The following is a 20,838-nucleotide window of genomic DNA, read 5'->3' as shown; positions in this document are numbered from 1 at the left end:
CCAACGAATAGGTGCAGCTTGGGAGAAGTCTTGGAGCTGGGAGTGGGAGGTATGGATTAGTGCAGATGTTAGTCGAAAATCGCTTGAGGAGTGTAGAGAATGGGCAGGCCGATAAACAGAAAAGAGGAAGGAAATGTAGGGGCTGCCGCACTGTGGGGAGCTTTGTGGGTAAGAACAAGCAATGTAAATTGGATCCTATAATGTATGGGCAGCCAGTGCAATGACTGGTATAGAGCGGAAGCGTCCGAGTAACGGTTAGCCAGATAGATGACCCTGGCTGCTGCATTAAGGATGGACTGGAGAGGGGAAAGTCGAGTGAGGGGGAGGCCAATTAATAGAGAGTTACAGTAGTCAAGGCGGGAGTGGATGAGGGCGACAGTGAGGGTTTTTGTTGTTTCCAAGGTGAGAAAGGGGCGGATTCTAGAGATGTTCTTCAGGTGCAAGCTACAAGCGCGGGCAAGCGATTGTATATGGAAGGTGAAGGAAAGATCTGTGTCAAACACAATGCCCAGACAGCGTGCCTGCTGGCTCTGCGTTATTTTGGTGCCACACACGGAGAGGGAGATGTCAGATTTAATGAGGTGAGTAGACAGTGGGGGCCGAATATGTTCAGTTTTGGAAGGATTGAGTTTCAGGTAGAGAGCGGACATGATGTTAGAAGCTGTGGTCAGTCACTGGTGTTCTGCAGTACAGCGGGAATAATGTCAGGGGCTGAGGTGTATAGTTGTATCTTCAGCATAAAGATGGTACTGAAAGCCAAATTTGCTGATGGTCTGTCCAATTGGGGCCGTGTAGAGAGAGAAGAAAAGAGGGCCAAGGATTGAACCCAAGGAATGGCCTTGGCCACAAAGTTTTAGACATATTTATTAAAGAGGGCGTTCGGGGCTAACATATCGAAGACCTATCCTGAGGTGATCAATATCAGGTCGGTGATTGTTCTACAATTGGGACTAAAATTGGTGCGAATTGATTCACACGTCCCATTCCATTAGCCATGATGGTGGTATGTTGTCACTAGAATGAGAGAGGAGAAGGAGAACTTCTTGCCTGTATGTGTCTGCAGCTTATCTTTTGATTATCTGACTTTGCACAATGTCACATGTGCGTCACACCGCAACAAATATGCCATGCCAGGCCAGCTAATCAAAAGAAGAATGGATGCTGTTAAGTAAGGGGCAGAATTCCCTCTCCAATTTTAGTGGCCACAGACCATTGTCATGGCCGATGGAATAGGACGTGCAAATAAATTCACACCGACAATAAACTGTTATCTGTTCTAGCGGTTGGATGTTAATGATGTATAGCGCCAGAACAGTGCGGCTCCGTACATTCTTTATTGGCCACTCTCAGGTACTGCACCTTATCTGCCATTCACTTGAATAGTATATAAGGTGCAGTACCCAGAAGTGGATCTGTCCATTGTTTACATCCAGCCTCAATGGGAGCAGATAGCAGTTGATCAGTGGGGGTGTCACATGTCGGACCTCTACCGATCTGGTATTGATGACCTATTCCATCCTATAAGTCGTCAATATGTTGTTCCAGGACGTCTACTTAAAGTTTTATTGTCAGAAATTGTCACAGATTTTGGTGCAATTCCACTGTAACATCCCTGGCGGCGTGCTTGCATAGTGCACCACCTCCCACTATGCAAGACCGCAATCTTACCTGTCAGTCCAGCCTGCAAACCTTGCTCCAGTTTATGCAGTGTGCATGTCTCTTGTCTGATTGCTTAGGGCGGCGGCCCGGTTACTTCCTGATTCTTAAAGCTGCTGTGGGCGCACTCCTTATGCGTCCCCAGCCTATTGCTGTGAGTCACTGGATATTTAAACCCCCTCCACCCAGAAGGAGGTGCCTGAGCAACACTAACATACAGTGTGCTCCTTGCCTCTGAGTTGCCAGGTCTTGTCTTGTATCTTGTCTGCTTCTGCCACCCTGGGGGCTGCATACCCAGGCCTGTTATTTCAGACTTCTAGTCTGTTTCCGCCATTCTGGGGGCTGTATACCAAGGCCTGTTATCTCTGACTTCTAGTCTGTTTCCGCCACTTGTATCTCTTGTATCTCATTGCAGTAGCAGTTCCTGTCTGAACTGTATCCTAGCCTGTTACCTGTTTGTCTCTATGTCCGTACCTTCCCTTTTCCTGCAGTATCTGAACCTGCACCTAACTCCAACTCGTTGTCTCTGTACTTCTGTTTGTGAGTTTTGTGTCCACTCGCTACTTCTTAGTAAGTACCTTGTGTGTATCTGGTTCTGCTTGTCCCTTTTCCCTTCCTCCTGTGTTCTAGCCATCTTCCTGTATTTTTCAGTATGTTCCATGTGAACAGAGCCCTGTCCTCTCTGCCTGCACCTTCAGCCCTGTTCGGCTCTGCTTGCTCACCGCGCCGGCGGTTTCTCTCTGCTCTGACTTGCCCACCGCTCCGGTGGCTTCCCTCTGCTCTGACTTGCCCACCGCTCCGGCGGCTTCTCTCTGCTCTGACTTGCCCACCGCTCCGGCGGCTTCTCTCTGCTCTGCCTTGCCCACCGCTCCGGCGGCTTCTCTCTGCTCTGCCTTGCTCACCGCGCCAGCGGTTTCTCTCTGCTCTGCCTTGCCCACCGCTCCGGCGGCTTCCCTCTGCTCTGCCTTGCCCACCGCTCCGGCGGCTTCCCTCTGCTCTGCCTTGCCCACCGCTCCGGTGGCTTCCCTCTGCTCTGCCTTGCCCACCGCTCCAGCGGCTTCTCTCTGCTCTGCCTTGCCCACCGCTCCGGCGGTTACGCTCTGCTCTGCCTTGTCCACCGCACCTGCGGTTACGCTCTGCTCTGCCTTGTCCACCGCGCCTGCAGTTTCGCTCTCCTCTGCCCAGTCCACCGCTCCGGCGGCTCCTCTCTGCTCTGCCTTGTTCACCGCTCCGGCGGTTCTGCTCTGCTCTGCCTTGTCCACCGCTCCTGCGGTTTTCGCTTTACTCTGCTTGTCTACCACATCTGCGGCTCTGTACCTGTCTCCCAGTCTGTACTGGACCCTATCCAGCCTGCGCTCCAACCTGCTAGTTCCTCCCTGTCTGCACTCCAGCCGTGCTTGCCAGTGCCCACCTGTCTGCATACCAGCCGTTCTTGCCAGTGCCCACCTGTCTGCATACCAGCCGTGCTTGCCAGTGCCCACCTGTCTGCATACCAGCCGTACTTGCCAGTACCCACCTGTCTGCATACCGGCCGTGCTTACCAGTATCCACCTGTCTGCATACCAGCCGTGCCTGCCAATACCCACCTGCCTGTATGCAAGTCTAATCTACCTGTTCCTGCATTCCCCGGTGTGGGTCAACAGCTGTGACCGGGGTCTAACCTGGAGTAGCACCTGGTCCCTCTGCTCGGTTCCTCCTTGGTTCACGGAGTCGACTGAGCAGCCGTGCGACCTTGGTCGGATCGGGTTGATACTTAGTTACGCCCCTCCAGGCACTCCTCGGATCATGGTACAGTGGGATCACTAATCACGCTCACGCCAGTCAGTCCGGGCGCGAGCGTAACATCCACAACTGTTCATAGAGGAGGTATAGATTTAATTTTATTGACTTGCCTGACTGCTTTCTTTAATAATTTTGACTCAATTTGTAATATATCTATAATTTATTACATTGGTTGAAGGGTGCGAAGTAAAGCTTCTATGTAAGGAAAGCCTGGGTGCTAATACTTGCATCCTACTGAAGGTGACACGGGGGTGGAGCTTTGTGAGAGTTCGCTATCACAAAGTCTGAGAATTTCCCAATGATGCTGATTGGTTGAGAGCAGCTGACTGACAGGGCGCGGCTTCCTCTACTCCACCCTCATACCTTTTTAGTTGAATGCCAGCATTATTCACTGTGTTTATCCATTGTGTTGAGCAAACCATGTCCACCCTCATCCAGCGTTTGCTGGATTTTTTCTGAGGTCCAATTGTTGTACTGTTATCGAATATATTAAAGTGTTAGGTTGTTGTTTTTTTTTTTATTTTCCTAAATTTTCTTGTAATTACACAAAAAACAATTAAGTACAGCAGTTCCCTTAGCAGCTAGAAGCCAAGTGCATTTCCATCTATTTTTAAGCTTATTTTGCGTTGCCATGGTTGTTATTGTTGTCTGCAGAGCGCATTAGTCACATTTTTCATTTAGTAGAAATTCTGCGCAGCAGAGCTTCTCCATCTGTGAGGAGGCTGCACCACTGAGACTGGCTGTCATCCTTGTAGTAATAACTTGCAAGAAGCCATTGTCATGGCACATTTCTGTTCCATGTATAGTAATGGCCGCTGCAGCTTTGCAGTATAATCGATGATGCCACTGAGTTATTTTAAAATAAGGAAAAGCAATCACATGGAGCACATGGATCTGTGCATCCCACCCAAACCTCATCTTCTTCACCCCTATGCAGACTGTGACTTGGCTATATACTGTATACTAAAGTATTGCAGATAGTATGTGTGGCACCCCAGGGGTCTGGTTGCCACAGTAATAGAAATATTATGTCTGAGAGCAAGTGGGAGGTTTCTCTGGTCAGGAGCCCTAAGCATGCAACACCGCCCGCCCAGACCTGGGAGGGGAGGAATCTGCCCTTATAAACTGGGTCTGGGGCGGGATTAGGTGAGTCAGAGCCTGGAGACAGTTCCAGACACAGGGAAAGTGTCAGCAAGGAGCTCTGTAGGAGCAGGAGCGAGTGCCAGAGGCTGGAAGATAGATAGCTCGCCTTGGCTAAAAACACTAATACCGGACACGGAGTCCGAGGCTGTGGGGACATCCAGGTCCAGCAGCAGAATCCAACCGGCAGGGGATTCCAGGTCCTCTGGCCATAGAAGCCCGGAGGCACGGTCACAAGCAAGGGACCAGCACCGCCGTCGTGGAGCGGAGGCTAACAGAAGGCCCCAAGTCACCGGCCATACGGGTGAGCACCACACGGTGTACTCAGGGACGTGGGCTGCTTCTACCCGCATACAGCAAGGTAGCCAGGAAAGAGTGCAGATAGACGGGGAGGCCTACAACTCCACCTGGCCAGGGGGAGATCCTGCTTGCTCACAGACTGACCAGGCCCCTACCGCTAACCAGTACTCCCGGGAGGGTCTGCTTTATAACATCAGTAAAGACCCTGAACTGCACTGCACGGACTCTGAGTTATTCCTGCTGCGCTCGTGCACCATCACTCCCATCATCCACACTAACTGCCCTGAGGCTATACTCCTCCCGTGGGGAGTCATCCCATTCTAAGCTGCACACATACCAGCCTCAGCGGTCTGCTCTGCAGCGGCGGTCCCCGCTGACCGCAATCCACGGGTGGCGTAGTCGGACAATTATCACACTAATAAGACTGCCACTGGTTTGACCACCCTGAGCCACGGACCGGGTCGCCGCCACACGGAGACTACAACCCCCAGCATCCCACAAGAGACCCGGCTCCGGGTATCCCCTGCACAGCACAGGCCCAGGGGGCCCGTCATATGCAGTAAGGCAATGAAATGACTGCAGGTTGAAGTTCCCAAGCGGGACTAAAAAGCAAGTATGGCAAAAGTTGTAAACAAATAATAATAAAAACACTGTATGGTACAGAGGGAATAGGACCCTGCCCTTGCAGGCTTACATTCTACAGGATGATGGGGAAGGAGACAGTAGGTTAGGGGGTTTACGGCAGCTTTGGTGGTGATGAGGTGATAGCAGGGGTTAATGCAGGGTGTAGCTTTCTTGAAGAGATGGGTTTTCAAGTTCTGTCTGAAAGTTCAGAGTGTGGCGGATAATCGGACGTGTTGAGTCACAGAATTCCGGAGGACGGGGGATACTCGGGAGATGAATGGGTGAGGAACGTATGAGTGTGGAGGGGAGAAGGAGGTCTTGGGAGGAGTAGATGTTGTGTGTTGGAAGATATCTGGAGATTAGTTCGGAGATATACGGAAGAGACAGATTATAGACGGCTTTGTAGGTCAATGTTGGTAGTTTGAAGTGGATACTTTCGGGAATTGGGAGATTAGTCTGGTACCAGAGTTAAGAATGGATTGGAAAGGTGCTAGAGTGTCAGCAGGTAGGCCACAGAGGAGGATGTTGCAGTAGTCGAGGCGGGAGATGATGAGGGCATGCACTAACATTTTAGTAGATTCAGGGTTGAGGAAAGGACGGATTCTGGAAATATTTTTGAGTTGGAGGCGGCAGGAGGTGACAAGAGCTTGAATGTGCAGTTTGAAGGACAAGGCAGAGTTGCTGGTTACTCTAAGGCAGCGGATTTCCAGTACTGCGGAGAGCGTGGTGTAGTTAATTGTGATAGATCGGGTAGTGGCAATAGGTGAGCGGAAAGAGGACATATACACCTTTAAAAATAACTCCCTTTTACTAGTCTGAAAATAAAGACTTTAACCCCTTAATGACTGGAGCATTTTCTGTTTTTGCATTTTCGTTTTTTGCTCCCTTTCCCAGAGCCAGAACTTTTTTATTTTTTGGTCAATATGGCCATGCGAGGGCTTAATTTTTGCGGGACGAGTTGTACTTTTAAACGCCATCACTGGTTTTACCATATTGTGTACTGAAAAACTGGAAAAAAATTCCAAGTGCAGTGAAATTGCAAAAAAAAATGCAATTCCACAGTTGTTGTTTTTTTTTTTTTTTTTTTTTACCATGTTCACTAAATGCTAAAACTTACCTGCCATTATTATTCTCCAGGTCATTACGAGTTTGTAGACACCAAACATGTATAGGTCCTTTTTTATTTAAGCGGTGAAAAAAAATCCAAAGTTTGCTAAAAAAAAAAAAAGAAAAAAAAATATGGCGCCATTTTCCGAGACCCGTAGCGTCTCCATTTTTCATGATCTGGGGCTGGGTTAGGGCTTATTTTTTGCACGCTGAGCTGAAGTTTTTATTGATATGATTTTGGAATAAATCAGATGTTTTGATTGCCCGTTATTGCATTTTACTGCAATGATGCGGCAACCAAAAAAACATAATTCCGGCGTTTGGAATTTTTTTCTTGCTACGCCATTTACCGATCAGATTAATTCTTTTTTTTATATTGATTGATTGGGCGATTCTGAACTCGGCGGTGCCAAATATGTGTATGTGGTTTTTTTTTTTATTTTATTTTGAATGGGGCAAAAGGGGGGTGATTTAAACTTTTATATATTTATATTTTTAAAAACTTTTTTTTTTTACACTTTCTGCATGCTTCAATAGTCTTCATAGGAGACTAGAAGCAGCAGTGTTCTGATTGCTTCTACTGCATACAGGCAATGAGCAGATCGCCTGTATGCAGTAGAAATGATCATGTGCTATGAGCGCCGACCACTAGGTGGCGCTCTTAGCAATCTTTACATGACAACCACTGGGGTCTGCTGCAGACCCCAGGTTGCCATGCCCACCCATCGGTGACCCGCGATCACGTGACGGGGTCACCGATGGGCGTGGTAAGTGACGTTTTTCCAGCGCGGCGCTGTTAGATGCCGCTGTCATCTGGTTAACTGCTGCGGGTGGATCGTGATTCCACCCGCGGCTGTTGCGGGCACATGTCAGCTGTATAAATCAGCTGACATATGCCCGGTTCTGCGTGGGCTCAGCGCCGTAGCCCCCGCTGAACCGGCCTTTCCGACGTGGTGCATACTATTACTGACTACGTCGGAAAGGGGTTAAAAAAGTAAAGTAAACCTTATTTGTTCTTACCATGTGTATGAAACTCCTATCTATTAAAATATAAGATTAAGTATCTCATTTGGTAAATGCCGTGAAGAAAGAAAAAAAAAAAAGTATTTTAAAATCCTGAATTTTTTTCAGTCACCATACTTCTCCCGCCATCCCTCCAAAAAATGCAATAAAAAATTATCAAAGTGTCATATGTACCCCAAAATAGTTCTAATAAAACAATCAACTCGTCCTGCAAAAAAATAAACCCTCATATTGCTATGTTGTTGGAAAAATAATAAAAAGTTATTGCTCTTTAAAGAAGAGGAGAAAACAAAAGCTCTAAACTGAAAATTGGCTGTGGTGGGAGGGGCTTAAAGGGTTAAAGTGGACCTTTCAGAAACATCTACCCCCTTACCTCACCAATCAATTTAAAATGATTGTGTTGCCCTTTTGAAAGGTGGTACAGTCAAAGCACTGACTCCAAAGCGCTGCACTTACAGCTTCTCAGCCTCACACTTTATTTCCTACGTAGCAGCACCCTCCCCTGGATAATTAATTGGTCATTTGCCCAGGTATATGGTCACTGACCTGTCCATCAGCCAGGAGAGGGTTCAGCTAGGTAAGAAATATACGCGTAAGGCTGAGAAGCTAGAAGTGCATCGTCACGCTCTAATTCACTCCCAGACTCCACTTCAAAATGTGCTACACCGTTATATTAATGATATTTGAGTGGTTGATGGGGGGGGTTGAAAGTTTCTTACCTATTCCCTTTTAATATCTGGTGCTATGCAAATTGTCTCTTAAGAAGAAGAGAGGACCAGAACTCTAGTTCCACCTACAGGAAGTTGCAATCCTAAAAGTCAATAGAGACCCTTTAACGAGCCTTATCATATGACTTAGGATATAACCCAGAACCAGAAACTCAGTTTGCGGACACTGTGTTTCGGGGTACTGCCCCTCGTCAGTGCTCGTCAAAGGGTCACTATTGACTTTTAGGATTGCTACTTCCTGTAGGTGGCACTAGAGTTCTGGTCCTCTTCCTCTCTGAAGAGACAATTTGCATATTTCCCAGAGGAGCATTGCGGCTTTAAAAGTCTCCTCAATTGACGACATGCTTAACATGTCACTCTCCGCAAGGAGAAATATTACCCCATGAATATCAGGTGCTAAAATAGTCGCCATTCTGATGAGGATTTTTAAGCACACCAGAGTTATTGGGTCTAAGAAATCGATTTATTAATGTATGCTGTTTGTATTGTGAGTTCTGGTGACAGATCCACTTTGAATCCACCATTAGAGTTTAGTCTTCATTCTCCCTTGCATATGGCAGATCATTAATATAAAATAAACCTTTATAGATTTAAGCACAAAACCATTTCCAAATCTCCAATCCCAGCATTGTAACCTCTAAAGCACTACAATAAATATTAATGTGTGTAACGGGTCCGGGAGGCGGAACCTCTGAGCTACTATACAAGGGGGCGGCCCTTGTAAGGGAGCGGGTGGCAGTCTCTGGGTGAACGGACAGGGAGTTACGGCAAGTGATCAGGGCAGTCTCTGGGTAAGGGGTAGGTACGACCTGTGATGGCAGAGCCTCCGGGTAGGCTAGCAGGCAGATGGTAGATGTGTGCTCCCAGGTGAGCAAGCGAGAGTCTCTGGAATAGCAGGTGGTCACGGCACGTGACGGCGGAACCTCCGGGCTGGCAGGCAGGTAGGTAACGGAGAAGCGCTCCCAGGTGAGCGGGCAAGAGTCTCTGGAATAGCTGGTGGTCACCGCACGTGACAACGGGACCTCCGGGCTGGCAAGCAGGCAGGTAACGGAGATGCGCTCCCAGGTGAGCGGGCAAGAGTCTCTGAGATAGCTGGTGGTCACAGCACGTGACAACGGAGCCTCCGGGCTGGCAAGCAGGCAGATAACGGAGAAGCGCTCCCAGGTGAGCGGGCAAGCTGGTCCATAGACAGACTGACCGGAGTAGTAAGGCAGACCGTCGGACCTCAGGCAAGCAGGCAGGTAGCTGATATGCGCTCCCAGGTGAGCGGGCAGGCTGGTCCTTTAGACAGACTGACAGGAGTAGTAAGGCAGACCGTCGGACCTAAGGCTGGCAGACAGGTAACAAGTATTCAGGCAGGAATCAGGCAGGTAACTAGCAGGTAACTAGCAGGAAACTGGCAGGAAACTGGCAGGTAACTGGCAGGTAACTGGCAACGGGACCTGAGGGCTGAAGCACAGGTGAGACACAGGTGCAAACAACATTGCTCGGGCACCTCCATTTTGGAGGAGGTGCCTTATATATGATGAAGTCCTCCGGCCATTGGCCGGGGACTCCTTAGGACGGCGCGCGCGGCCCCTTTAAGAGGAGGGGAGCGCGCGCGCGCGCGCCCTAAGCACAGGGGCCGGGAAGGAGCGCGCGCTGAGAGCAGAGCGGGAGGAGGACGCCGGGAAGGAGCGCGCGCTGACAGCAGAGCGGGGAGAGGACGCCGGGCACGGAGCAGAGCGGTGAGGGGAGCAGCGTCCCTGCCTAGCAGAGGGCAGGGACGCCAGCGCTACAGTACCCCCCCCTTTAGGCCCCCCCTTTTTTAGGCCAGACAGAAATTTAGCTAGGATGAGAGGGGCATGGATGTTCTCCCGGGGCTCCCACGTTCTCTCCTCAGGACCAAACCCCTTCCAATCTACCAGAAAAAAGGTCTTTCCTCTTACCCTTTTGGTGGCAAGAATGTTCTCTACCTCAAACTCGTCCTCAGCAGAAACCGGAGCAGGAGGCGTACCTGTAGACTTGGAAAAAGAGTTAAGCACCACAGGTTTGAGGAGAGACACATGGAAGGAGTTAGGGATCCGTAAGTTGGCCGGGAGTTTCAATTTATAGGCCACCGGGTTGATCTGACTGATGACCTCCAGTGGGCCGATGAACCGAGGCCCTAACTTATAGGAAGGGATCTTGAGCCGGACATATTTGGACGAGAGCCAGACTTTATCCCCAGGGCGGAATTGAGGAGGGTCCAGACGTTTTTTGTCAGCGTGTCTTTTCATACGCTCGGATGACAGAAGGAGTGCGGACCGGGTACTCTCCCATATGGAGGAAAATTTGTTAACAAGAGATTCCGCAGCCGGATTGTCCGCCGAGGTGGAGACGGGAAACGGGATCCGAGGATGCTGACCGTAGACTACAAAAAACGGGGATTTGGAGGAAGACTCGCTCTCGTGATTGTTGTACGAGAATTCGGCCCATGGCAGGAGATCCACCCAGTCAGAATGGTGGGCATTAACGAAGTGCCGAAGGTAACTGGTCAGGTTCTGATTGATCCGCTCCACTTGACCATTAGACTGTGGGTGGTAAGCGGAGGAGAAGTCCAGGGTGACGTCCAGCAATTTACAAGTGGCTCTCCAGAAACGGGAAGTGAACTGTACCCCACGATCCGACACGATGTGACGGGGCAGGCCATGAAGACGGAAGATGTGGCGGATAAAGTCTTTAGCCAGCTCGGGTGCAGACGGAAGACCTGGCAGTGGAATGAAGTGAGCCATCTTGGAGAAGCGGTCAGCGACCACCCAAATGACCGTACAACCGGCAGAGACGGGTAGATCAGTAATGAAGTCCATCGCTATATGCTGCCAGGGGGCAGCAGGTACTGGCAGAGGTAGGAGGCGGCCGGCCGGCAGGTGTCTCGGAACTTTGTTGCGGGCGCAGGACACACAGGCAGAAACAAAGTCTATTACATCCTTGTGCAGGTTAGGCCACCAGTAGTGCCGGGTAATAAGCTGGAGGGTCTTTTTCTGACCGGCGTGGCCAGCTAGTTTAGAAGAATGACCCCAGTGTAGGATCTTCTCCCGATCAGGTACTGGTACGAACGTCTTACCAGGAGGAAGACGATTTAGACTCACGGGAGCCACCTGCATTACTCTGGCGGGATCGATGATATGTTTCGGATCCTCCTCGAGATCAGACACCAGAAAGGACCGAGACAAGGCGTCCGCCTTGACGTTTTTGTCAGCCGGGCGAAAATGAAGGACAAAATCAAAACGAGCAAAAAACAAGGACCACCGGGCTTGGCGCGGGTTAAGTCTCTGGGCATGCTGGAGGTAAGCCAAGTTCTTGTGGTCAGTGTAAATTATTACCGGGTGAAGAGCCCCCTCGAGCAGGTAACGCCACTCCTCCAATGCCAGTTTGATGGCCAATAACTCTCGGTCTCCTATGGAATAGTTGCGCTCAGAGGAGGAGAAGAGTTTAGAGAAGAAGCCACAAGTTACCATCCTCCCGGAAGATGATTTTTGAGTAAGTACCGCTCCGGCTCCAGAGGAGGAGGCGTCAACTTCCAGGAAGAACTGTTTGTTGCCATCTGGGCGATGCAGCACCGGGGCGGAAGAGAAGGCCTGTTTAAGGGAAAGAAAGGCCTCCTCTGCTTCGGGTGGCCACTCTTTGGGATTAGTACCTTTACGGGTGAGCGCAGAAATTGGGGCCGTCCGGGAAGAGAAGTGTGGTATGAAGAGGCGGTAGTAGTTGGCGAAGCCCAGGAATCGCTGAATGGCCTTCAACCCCTCCGGTCGGGGCCATTTCTCGATGGCAGACAGTTTCTCAGGATCCATTTGTAGGCCGGTCTGAGAGATAATGTAGCCCAGAAACGGAAGCGAGGTCTGCTCAAAGAGGCACTTCTCAAATTTAGCGTAGAGATGGTTCTGCCTTAGCCTGAGCAGGACCTGACGAACGTCCCTCCGGTGAGTCTGGAGATCCGGAGAGAAGACCAAGATGTCGTCCAGGTACACCACTACGCAGGAGTAGAGAAGGTCCCGGAAGATGTCATTGACCAACTCTTGAAAGACGGCAGGAGCGTTACAGAGACCAAAGGGCATTACCAGGTATTCATAGTGGCCGTCCCGGGTGTTGAATGCCGTCTTCCATTCATCCCCCTGACGAATACGAACCAGGTTGTACGCCCCACGAAGGTCCAGTTTGGTGAAGATCCTAGCCCCCCTCAGGCGATCAAATAATTCTGGAATGAGCGGGAGGGGGTACTTATTCTTCACCGTGATCAGGTTTAGGCCTCTATAGTCTATACAGGGACGGAGAGAGCCGTCCTTCTTTTTGACGAAAAAGAAGCCTGCTCCCGCCGGGGAGGTAGATTTCCGGATGAATCCTCTGGCCAGATTCTCCTCAATATATTCGGACATTGACCGGGTCTCAGCAGCGGATAAAGGATAGATACGCCCACGGGGAGGAGTAGTACCGGGTAGCAGATCGATGGGACAGTCGTATGGTCTATGTGGTGGTAATGTCTCTGCCTCCTTTTTATTAAAGACATCTGCATAAGACCAATAAGGAATCGGAAGTCCAGGTAGATTAGCTGGGGTAGGAGAGGGACGGACGGGATGGACGGGAACCAGGCAGGTTTTATGACAGTCTTGTCCCCAGCGAAGGACCTCTCCGGTTTGCCAGTCTAGCACGGGTGCATGTTTCTGGAGCCAGGGCAGACCTAGCAAGAGGGCGTGAGAGAGTCCAGGCAGAACATGAAAGGAGATACTTTCAGAATGCAGCATTCCCACCTGCAGGGTAATGGATTCGGTGATGAGTTGAATGGGGCGAGGTAAGAGGCCCCCATCCACGGCAGCGACAGACAAGGGTACAGCCAGAGGTTTGGTGGGGATGCGGTATTTCTCAACCAGGGACTGTGAAATAAGGTTCCCGGCTGCTCCAGAGTCAAGTTGGGCTAGTTCGAAATAACGGTTCTCCCCGTAGATGATCGAAACTGACAACAGCAGGGATGGAGAGGATTTATTCTTGTCTAGGTGGACCTCTCTGAGCGAACCTAGACACAGGCGTTTCCCGACCTCTCCGGGCAGGCACGGATCCGGTGCTCCTTACTGCCACAGTAGAAGCAGCTCCCCTCGGCACGGCGTGAGTCCTGACGGGTTTTGACCATCTTGGTCTGGTCGACCTGCATAGGCTCAGGAGAGTGTACCTGGGGAGAGATGGAGGGAATGACGGGTTTCTGGAAAGTAGGAGCTAAACGTGGAATCCTTCTCTCACGGGTGACCTCTTTGGCACGCTCCTGGAACCGTAGGTCAATCCGGGTGGCAAGGGTTATTAGATCATCGAGAGAGGTAGGAATGTCCCGACCAGCAAGTTCATCTTTAATACGACCGGACAGACCCTCCCAGAAGACGGATACCAGAGCGTCGTTATCCCAGGCCAGCTCCGAGGCAAGGGTGCGGAACCGTATGGCATATTGGCCCACGGTGAGACCCTCCTGACGGAGGCGTAGCAGAGAGGATGCGGATGAGGTCTTCCGTCCGGGTTCGTCGAAGACTTTCCGGAAAGCCGAGAGAAAAGCAGGCAAGTTGGACACCAGGGGGTCTCCTCTCTCCCATAGAGGATTTAGCCAGGCCAGGGCCTCCCCGGTGAGATGGGACATGATAAAGGCAATTTTGGCCCGGTCGGAATTAAACTGATGGGACAAAAGTTCAAAGTGCAGGGTGCACTGATTTATGAAGCCCCGAGCCTGGACGGGGTCGCCTCCGAAGCGAGGAGGTGCAGAAAGCCGGGGTCCGGGGTAGGATACCATAGTATTAGTGGGCAGCGGAGCTGCCGGATTGCAAGATATGGCACTGGCGGAGGTTGTTGGTGGATCAGACAGAGTGTTCAGGCGAGTATTAACATTCCGCAGGTGACCCAGGATGGCCTCCTGTTGGGACCTCTGACGGGACAGTTCAAGACAGAGGTCCGAGAGCGAGGGAGCTTGGGTGCCACCGGGTTCCATGGCCCGAGCAAACTGTAACGGGTCCGGGAGGCGGAACCTCTGAGCTACTATACAAGGGGGCGGCCCTTGTAAGGGAGCGGGTGGCAGTCTCTGGGTGAACGGACAGGGAGTTACGGCAAGTGATCAGGGCAGTCTCTGGGTAAGGGGTAGGTACGACCTGTGATGGCAGAGCCTCCGGGTAGGCTAGCAGGCAGATGGTAGATGTGTGCTCCCAGGTGAGCAAGCGAGAGTCTCTGGAATAGCAGGTGGTCACGGCACGTGACGGCGGAACCTCCGGGCTGGCAGGCAGGTAGGTAACGGAGAAGCGCTCCCAGGTGAGCGGGCAAGAGTCTCTGGAATAGCTGGTGGTCACCGCACGTGACAACGGGACCTCCGGGCTGGCAAGCAGGCAGGTAACGGAGATGCGCTCCCAGGTGAGCGGGCAAGAGTCTCTGAGATAGCTGGTGGTCACAGCACGTGACAACGGAGCCTCCGGGCTGGCAAGCAGGCAGATAACGGAGAAGCGCTCCCAGGTGAGCGGGCAAGCTGGTCCATAGACAGACTGACCGGAGTAGTAAGGCAGACCGTCGGACCTCAGGCAAGCAGGCAGGTAGCTGATATGCGCTCCCAGGTGAGCGGGCAGGCTGGTCCTTTAGACAGACTGACAGGAGTAGTAAGGCAGACCGTCGGACCTAAGGCTGGCAGACAGGTAACAAGTATTCAGGCAGGAATCAGGCAGGTAACTAGCAGGAAACTGGCAGGTAACTGGCAGGTAACTGGCAACGGGACCTGAGGGCTGAAGCACAGGTGAGACACAGGTGCAAACAACATTGCTCGGGCACCTCCATTTTGGAGGAGGTGCCTTATATACGATGAAGTCCTCCGGCCATTGGCCGGGGACTCCTTAGGACGGCGCGCGCGGCCCCTTTAAGAGGAGGGGAGCGCGCGCGCGCGCGCCCTAAGCACAGGGGCCGGGAAGGAGCGCGCGCTGAGAGCAGAGCGGGAGGAGGACGCCGGGAAGGAGCGCGCGCTGACAGCAGAGCGGGGAGAGGACGCCGGGCACGGAGCAGAGCGGTGAGGGGAGCAGCGTCCCTGCCTAGCAGAGGGCAGGGACGCCAGCGCTACAATGTGATTTTCCAGGATTAAGATATTAATGCCGGGTGTCTGATTCTCACTCATCTGATATTGATGACCTATCGTAAGGTCAGGCCATCCGTATAGAAAGCCTGGAATAAGTAGTCTCTATATGTTGATGTATTGTTATACGTCAGTGTTATTCGTTGGGTGCGCCAGGTGGCCATCGTGCAACAGATGCAATTGGTTCGTGGTTTCCATTTTTCATTTTGTGAGATCTTTTACTAAGTAATACTTAACTTTGAGGAAAGGTATTTTGGGTGGATTAACAATTTGGCCTCTATGGATACATTTATATCAAATCTTATTAAGCAGGCCATAAACTTGAAATGTTAGCTGGTTGAACCTGACATCATTGGGCCGGCCTTCTAATATGTATGGGGTAGTGTTGAGCAAACAGATTCTCATGACCATGGTTCTTTGGCCACCTCCAAAGTCCCTGACCGTAGCCCTGCAGACCTCTGCCACCATCCATGACACCTCTTCTGATTGAGGATGAAGGAAAAAGAAGCCGGGGCGCTCCATGCATGAAATCAGTGGTACGGAGAAGCAGAGGAATAGGGACTCAAAAGTGTCTCTCACCTGGCAAGGTTGTGTAAAGGCGAGCACAACACTGCATAAGGCTTGAAAACTGGTGTGGACATGACTGCTGCTCCACCCGCCAAACCTGACCAAGTCAGGCTCGAACCTTGATACAATGGAACAAAGGGGGTCAGGTGCCTGACAAAGGAGTTGGAACAGCTCCGAAATGCGTTGTCAATAAAGACCCCTTTTGCATTCCTCTGGTTACCCCATTTCTTCTGTACTTAGCAGAACCCTAAAAGCACGGCAACTTGAAGCTGTCTTTTCGACCTTCTGATGAAGAGCTTGCCCTTTTGTGCTCGGCACAACAATGACATTGCGCCAGTCTTGCTAATCAGAAAAGGCGCTGGGGATACCGGCAGGTAGGAGAAGGTTCAAAGGGCTCCGGTTTGGTGGCCACTGACTACCAACATAGCTTGGATCCTGGTAATATGTTTTCTCAACTCTAGTATGGGGCCTTCGGACCTGGATGTCACCTGCCCAGTGTTTTTGCTGTTCGGTTGATAAGCTGCCGTCAGAGCTGTCTGGCAGCGACTTTCTTCCTCTTCCTCCTGTGGGTATGTGTGCATTCGGCTGAGCTAGTGACGGACAACTATCTAATGTGTACTGTCAAATACGCTTAGATTTTTTTGCTGTAATGCCAGTGTACGGAGCTTATGTTTTATATATTTTCTACCCTGCAAGCAGTCGCACCTGAGCTCTGTATTTCTAATTTTTGCTCGTGAAGCTGATGGCATGTTTGCTTTGCTATGTTTTCTTTTTATGAAGTGCAAAAACTAATTATTTCCCCATGCATGCGAGAGGATTGTAAAAATAAAACCGCCAGTCTGCAGCTGATGCGGGTTTTCTTTGCTAAGGTTTTTGAGGGCTGCTCATTAGTGTGTGCGCCCGGCATGGCGGCAAAGTGATTGAACAGCAGGTTTGCTTAGCAACCAACCACAAGTGTCAGCAGAAGTGTTGCAGACAGCACTGCCGCTCTCGTCGCCTTCAGATCCCGCATAAAAGAATCTATCCTGTGGGGTTTGGCTTATCGTTTCCTTATCGTCTCGGCAAGTAGAGGAACTTAACCCTTTGGACCCTCTTGGGTTTTAAAATAGATGTAAAAAAAAATTAACTGATGACATTTGCCCCGTATCTCAAGCTACTACTTAAAAATACACTTAATTATGCAAAAAAAAAAAGAAGTGCTCTATTGAGGTGACTGTGTGAGTACAGATTGTAAATTGTACTATGCAGATAATTCACATCACACAGGTCTGTTTTATCTGCAGACAATTAATCTGCACAGCTCACGAGCAGCCCCAAAGTGTCACAGTCAGAATCCTCTAATGGTAAATTACTTAATTAAAGCGATTCCACCTGGTGAGACATGTATATAGATATAAAATTGGGGTAGAGGGAATGAAAAATGTTCTGGAGTTCACAATGAACTCCTGACGAAGGTACACCAAAACGCGCGCGGGGTGGGGTGGGGGGGGAACCACTGCAAGCTGCACCATTTATCAAAGTATACATTTTGTTATCTTTCATTTTATTTGGCAACGTTTGTAGCAATGGCTGCGTTAGTTTTCTGATTTGACAGTCATCAGGGACTTTACATGTTTGTATATGTATGTCAAAGGTTTTGTCTTCCACATGCGCTTTAGAAACACGCCTATATATATAAAGCTGGTATTATCTATGGGATTTAGCCCTTTGCATCTATCCAATCAGCATTATGGACTCCGCTGCACATGCACTTTATTAATACAGATTACATTCAGTATATATGTCGTTTCTGTACCCCTGACTAGATGTACAGTGGCTTGTAAAAGTTTGGGCCCCCCTGGTCAAAATTACTGTTATTTTGAACTGTTAAGCAAGTTGAAGATGAAATGATCTCTATAGGGCCTAAAGTTAAAGATGATTTCCTTTTGTATTTTAGGCAAAAATATATATATATGTTCATCTTTTACATTTTAAAAATTACAAAAAGGAAAATGGGCTGATGCAAAAGTTTTGGCCCCCTGCATGGTTAGTACCTAGTAGCACCCCCTTTTCAAAGTATCACAGCTTGTAAATTCTTTTTGTAGCCAGACAAGAGCCTTTCAATTCTTGTTTGAGGGATTTTCATCCATTCTTCCTTGAAAAATTCTTCCAGTTCTGTGAGATTCCTGGGTCGTCTTGCATGCACTGCTATTTTGAGGTCTAGCCACAGATTTTCAATGATGTTCAGATCAGGGGACTGTGAGGGCCATTGTAAAACCTTCAGCTTGCACCTTTTCAGGTAGTCTATTGTGGATTTTGACGTGAGTTTAGGATCATTATCCATTTGTAGAAGCCAGGCAAGAGTGCTGTCAATCACCAGTGAGGGAGGTGGGGAATGCACTGAGCCCCTTGACAATAAAGGGAGTACAACAAGCACCCTAATTGTCATATTTGATTAAACTTGAGCTTCTGCAGAATGGAGGCAGCAATTATCTCACTAAGGCCACGGCCCCACTATCAGTATTTGGTCAGTATTTTTTCTCAGGAGTGGGAGCTAAAACCAGGAGTGGGTGATAAATGTAGAATTGGTGACTTGTTTCTATTATACCTTTTCTTTGATTTTTCCTCACCTGGTTTTGGCTCCCACTCCTGAGCAATATTGACCAAATACTGATAGTGGAGCTGTGGACTTAAATTGCAATGTTTCCAGGAGCTATATCTCCTATTGAGTACAAATTGTACTGTCAGTTTATACTGTCGGTATAAGGATACTATGTTCTTAGTTTATACTGTTAGTTTGAGTTGACAAACTCCTTTTAAGATATTGAGTATCTTTCCTTAAGATAGGTACTCAATATCAGATTGCAGAAGGTCCAGCACTTGCACCAATCAGCTGTTTTAATCTCTGTTGGCAACCAGATGAAAGCAGTGTATGAGCTGGAACAGCACAGCTGCAGTCAATGTGAAGTGGTGGTTTCTGAGTACTGCAGCTTCGCTCCTTTTCGCTTCAGTTGTGCTGTTCTGGTTCCAATCACGGTGTACATCATCCACCACCAGAGTTGATCAGCAGAGGTGTGGGTTGCCACCAATGTGATATCGATGACCTATCTTATGCCAGGAAAACAAGTACAATGTGAACATAGCCAAATGTACATATAAATGTATTGTTTTAACAAGTTATATTCATTTATTCATATAGTGTCAGCATATTCGCAGTACTATACAAAGATTGCCATCACTCACATAGTCCTTGTCCCCATTGGGGCTCACAAACTCACAAACTAAATGTCCATATTACAAAAAAATGTGCACACAGCAATACTGCATTTACCTAAATGTCAGTCCAGATCTGGTACCAGATTTTGACTTCGCCTCTCAAAAATTTTATTTAGGTAAATTCCAAATCAGTATGTTTTTTTGGGAGGAAATCAGAATACAAAGATGAAACCCATGAAAATGCTGGGAGAACTGATGTTGCTCTTGTGGTCAGATTCAGGCCCAGGCCCTTAGTGTTTTAGGACCAGTGCTAACCACTGAGCCACTGTGCTTGGGGAAGGAGCAGGACTCCCTGCTGACTGCTAATGTCTCTCTGCAGAAGGCTCGTGAGAAGAAGACACCGGAAACTTTCTCTTGCATCCTAGAGCATATAAAAACTAATGAAACTTCCCTTATACATAATCCCACCCAACACTCATTTAATCATCAGTTATTTGGCTTTCTACCATGGGGCATTGATTTTTTACTGCATCCTATTTCTGGGATCTAATGCCTTTTAAAAGTGAATTTGATGATTTAATGATTTAGTTTGTATAGCGCACAGAAGTTTCCTCTTATTGAATTGGAGAATGATCACGCATTTGGATACCTGTTGTTGTGAAGTCCTCTATTTCTGTCCCCCTACAAAATTGACATTTATGACTTGTCTAATAGGAAATGTTTTTTTTTTTTACAATATGGGAATACTTTTTTAATGTATCCAAAATAAAGATGTATCATTTTACCAGTGGAATTGCTGACACTTCTCACTTTTGGGGGCCCAGCTTCTCCTTCCCTCTGTCAAGAGGTCCATGGCTGACACCCCCTGAAGGGGGGTTCCTTAGCCTCAGCCAGTGTAGCGCTGCTCCTGGCTTGCGAGCCCCTTCCCTCCAGCCTCCCGCGCGCCAAAGATCCGGATCCACGAGTGCGGCAAACTTCCGGTAACGTCATCCGGGAGCGCGAGGCAGTGTGCTCTTTGAAAATTTTAAAGGTACAGTCGGTGTGCATTCCAGGGTGGAACGCATGAAGCAGAGAAGACGTCAGACAGGTAGTATAAAAGCAACTACCTGTGTCTCATTTCCCTGCTAAGCTGGAGACTGTCTAGGATGAAGGAATCTGGAAAAGCAGAGACCCCATCAGAGCTGCCTATGGTACATGTGAGTGAGCAGAGGGGTGAAATTTGCAGTGCTTATGGTTATAAAGTCTCCTCCCCCCAAATAAAAAGATCTATGTCCCTCTGTTTTTATAGGATGTCCCAGTAACCCATCAACGACCGTTAAAAAGGATAATAAGAAAAATACAGGGAAGCTGAAAAGATGTGCCATTTGTAACAGCAGGCTACCTGAAGCATGAAGCATGGGGGAAGCAATTTTGTGAGAGCTGTACTTCCAGAATCATCAGGGAAGAGTAGCCGTCCTTTCTCATGGACATGAAGTCCATGATTAGGCAGGAGGTCCGGGGTCTCTCCGGTCTAGTCTCGCCCCAGACATCTCAGCCAGTGCTCCGGGCAAAGAGGCCAAGGTGGGAATTGGAACTCAATTCAGAGGAAGAGCTACAGTCCTTCGGATCTGAAGGACGAGG

At 49.3% G+C, this 20,838-nt stretch overlaps 1 protein-coding gene across 1 annotated transcript in view; it reads left to right on the top strand.

Moving 5' to 3' along the window:
- Positions 1-20,838, top strand: part of KATNAL1 (katanin catalytic subunit A1 like 1) — a 195,644-nt gene that overhangs the window by 56,830 nt on the left and 117,976 nt on the right. The gene's annotated exons all lie outside the window — the stretch shown is intronic.

Source organism: Phyllobates terribilis, unplaced genomic scaffold, assembly GCF_046119375.1.
Source record: "Phyllobates terribilis strain yellow unplaced genomic scaffold, ASM4611937v1 Scaffold_2__4_contigs__length_985480577, whole genome shotgun sequence".
Taxonomy (NCBI): Eukaryota; Metazoa; Chordata; class Amphibia; order Anura; family Dendrobatidae; genus Phyllobates; species Phyllobates terribilis.
The sequence above is the reverse complement of the archived record's forward strand: the minus strand, read 5'-3'. Positions and strand labels throughout refer to the sequence as shown.